Source organism: Phyllostomus discolor, chromosome 6 (genome assembly GCF_004126475.2).
Source record: "Phyllostomus discolor isolate MPI-MPIP mPhyDis1 chromosome 6, mPhyDis1.pri.v3, whole genome shotgun sequence".
Taxonomy (NCBI): domain Eukaryota; kingdom Metazoa; phylum Chordata; class Mammalia; order Chiroptera; family Phyllostomidae; genus Phyllostomus; species Phyllostomus discolor.
Window position 1 is genome coordinate 106248644 of NC_040908.2, and position 4058 is coordinate 106252701.

The 4058-nt window shown below is 36.7% G+C and overlaps 1 pseudogene; it reads left to right on the forward strand.

Annotated features, from left to right (window-relative positions):
- Positions 1-294: 294 nt before the first annotated feature.
- Positions 295-1931, forward strand: LOC114500766 (annotated as a pseudogene).
- Positions 1932-4058: the final 2127 nt, after the last annotated feature.

Consider the following 4058-nt stretch of genomic DNA (forward strand, 5'->3'; position numbering starts at 1 on the left):
TGATTCATCAACATTGAAGGTACAGACAACAGCACTATAACATGCCTGAATGAAGTTTATCTAAATATGTATGGTTCTGCAAAAAGGAGGTTTGCAGTTGTTTGTATGGAAAATAACACAATAATTAATACAAGACTAAACTCTGTGTTTCACATACTCACAACCATAAACTTACTTTTGTCTACCCCGTATGCATTTTCTGTGTAACACATGTGGTTAAGGACACAAAACAGCACTTCAGCATTACAGTTGGGGGCCATATTAAACAGGGAAATTGCCAACAGATATTACAAAATGTGGCAAACAGGACACCAAGTTGACTACAAGAAGACATTATTTACCATAGGAGAGCTGAAAGAAGACAGAGAATTGCCTTGTTCATCCTCAGCTGGGAACATGTGTATTGGGTGACTCCAGGTTTTCACCACTCTGCCCATGGTTGTGAATGGCTGGAAAGTACCCTGAGTATTGATTCTGGGGTTACAAATAAATTTTATGTGTAAGCCAATTTGCAAGTATAATATCTGCAAATAACGAGGACACACATATATAGATATATCACCCTTAATGTTGAAATATCAGAAACATTTTCTCATAGATGAAGAATAAAATAAGATTGCATGCTACCACCATAGCTCTTTAATATTGTCATAATCCTAACCAGAGTAATAAGTTAGAAAAATATAAATAAGAATTGGAAACAAATAAGTCAGTATGATTGTATACTTCAAAATCCAAACATCAACCAAGTTAGTTTACGAATTTTGCTAGATTGAATATACAAAAGCAAGCTTATTACTATATAAAGGAAAAGAGACAAATATAGTTTCAAATGGATCTTATTATAACCATCAGTAATATCCCATTTTGAAGACTAAATCTAACAAAAAATATATGAGATCTGAAAAATCTATAAAAATTTAATGAGACAAATTAAATGATACACATGCTTATAAATAGGATCACTCAATATTGTGAAATGTCAATTATTTCTTTTTTCCCCAAGAAGCACCATCCTCCCGGATGATGCCAGTGCTGCGGGAGGGCTGGGAGGCCCCGGGGGCCCTGGAATGGGAGGCCGCGGCGGCGGCTTCTGAGGAGGATTTGGCAGCAGCATCTGGAGCCAAGGTCACGGCCGCCGTGGAGCTCCTGAAGGCAAGGCCGAGTATAAGGAGTGGATCCCTGTCACCAAGTTGGACCGCTTGGTCAAGGACATGAAAATCAAGTCCCTGGAGGAGATTTATCTCTTTTCTCTGCCTATCAAGGAATCTGAGATCATTGACTTTTTCTTGGGAGCATCCCTCAAGGATGAGGTTTTGAAGATTATGCCCATGCAAAAGCAGACACGTGCAGGCCAGAGGACCCGATTCAAGGCATTTGTCGCCATTGGAGACTACAATGGACACGTTGGTCTAGGTGTTATGTGCTCAAAGGAAGTAGCCACTGCCATCCGTGGGGCCATCATGCTGGCCAAGCTCTCCATTGTCCCTGTGTGGTGAGGCTACTGGGGGAACCAGATCGGCAAACCCCACACTGTCCCTTGTAAGGTGACCGGGCGCTGTGGCTCTGTGCTGGTGCGCCTCATCCCTGTACCCAGGGGCACTGGCATTGTCTCTGCCCCTGTGCCCAAAAGGCTGCTGATGATGGCTGGTATCGATGACTGCTACACCTCAGCCAGGGGCTGCACTGCTACTCTGGGCAACTTTGCCAAGGCCACTTTTGATGCCATCTCTAAGACCTACAGCTATCTCACCCCTGGCCTCTGGAAAGAGACTGTGTTCACCAAGTCTCCCTACCAGGAATTCACCGACCCTCTGGTAAAGACCCACACCAGAGATTCTGTGCAGAGGACCCAAGCTCCAGCTGTGGCCACCACATAATTTTTGTACAAGGAAAATAAAGTGAATTAAGTCTGTTAATAATAAAAAAAAGAAATGTCAATTATCTTTAAATTGATCTATGGATTCAACATGAACTCAGTGAAAATCCCAGTAGGGATTTTACAGTGGAAATTAATAATTATTTTTAAATGTGTCTGTAAAGTTAAAGGGCCAAACAGGGATGACTCAAGAAAAACAAAGAGTGAGTATTTGCTCTACTACACATAATCTATTAGAAAGCAACAGTGAAATGCAATAGTATTTGACAAAAGGTAAATGGATGTACCAAAAATAAATTCATAAATAAATAGCAACCCCAGAAATGGAACACACATTGATGGACATTTAATTTCTGACAAATTTGTCACTACAGAAAGATGAGAAAGTAGTGGTATTTTTAATGAGAGAATGGGAAACCAAATGGATAAAAGTACTTTTGGGCTTTTTAGTACCTATGTATGAAAATTAAAAACAGACAGATAATAACCTTAAACATACAAAGAAAATAATAAATATTTTAGAAGATAGCAAAGGAAAAAAACTCTATAACTTTGGAGTAGAAAATGATTTATTAAACAAGAAAAAAAAGCACTAACTTTAAAGACAATGAATTGATAAAATGGACAACATTATAATCAATTCTTTCCCCACAAAATACACCATTTACTTATTAAAAATGCAAGCCAAAGAATGTGGTAGTTGCTTGCAACATAAACAGCCTATGAGACTCATATCCAGATTATGCAAGTATCCTCTGCAGTGCAGAAGAATACAATCAGCACTTCACAGAAGAGAGAATTTGAATAGCCAGTAAACATGTGAAAGGATGTTTAAGCACATTTGTAATCAGAGAAATTTAAGTTAAAATCATAAAAAGATAATAAGAGGGTAATAAACACACTACAGTGGCAAAACAAAAATGTCATATGATAAAACTAAGATGTATGGCATTTCTAAATGTGGCTTTTGAGCAGAGAGACTATTTATATATTATTAGTAAGAGTATACATTGATATAAGCACTTTAGGGAAAACATTTGGTGGTATCAAATAAACATAAACATATATATACACTATGCTCTGTGTTCTATTGATTCCACTCTTAGGTTATATCCTATGGAAGGAAGTGTATGACTTCTTCACAGGGATATGTAATATATAAATAATACATAATAAATATATGTATGAATGTTTGTATCAGCATTGTTTATAATAATCCCAAACTGAAGGAGCCCAAATGCAACTATATAGATAAATAAAATATATGAGGTATACACACTTAAGGAAATACATAAGTGATAAAAATGTAAACTACATTTAGGTAAACTACACTAACAATATGGTCAAATCTTAAAGATTCAAAGAGGAAAAAACTGAACTCAATTGAATCAACAGAATACTATCTGTGTCATTCTAAATTTATACACACACACATATATATATACACATGTATGCACATACATACATATATGCATAATTAAACAATAACTCACAAAGGAAGGTAAGAAATTAAATACCATGAGGTTAGAACCACAGTTACTCCTGGGGGAAAGGCAGGGTTATGATTTGGAAGAGATATGCAGGAGCACTTGGGATGCTGGTTCTATTCTGTGTTTTGAACTAAGGGGTCACCCCAAGGCTTATGCTACAATTCATTAAATTGTACATATATGTTTTTTATCACATTTACACATATTTTTATGATTCATAATGTTTAAAAGTTAACAAGATTGTATTTTGTAAAATGAGAGTAAGGCTAAGTTATATGGACCTAGACACTTGGTAACAGGGAAGACAAAGGTTACCTGAGTGTTATGACTTTGTATTTATGTAATCAATGGCCTCATCCTTTAGGTGTAAAGGGAGTGAACTATTATAAATTATCTGTCTGCCATAGTGACTCCTGAGCTTGACCTCATTCAGGCACCAAAGGAGGTATTGGCATTCTCATTTTACCAATGGGCAGAAAAACTGAGTTCAGAAATGTTATGTGGTTTGTATAAATTCTCACAGGTAGTAAGTGGTAGCACCAGGACTCACATTCAGATGATATGACTTATATTTAACATGTTTTCCAGTATATCTCATTAGAGTCTTCTGTTTCTTACCATCACTTTTAAACATAAAAGTGATTTCTTACAATCACTACAAGAGGGGCTCTTACCATCACTTTTCTCTC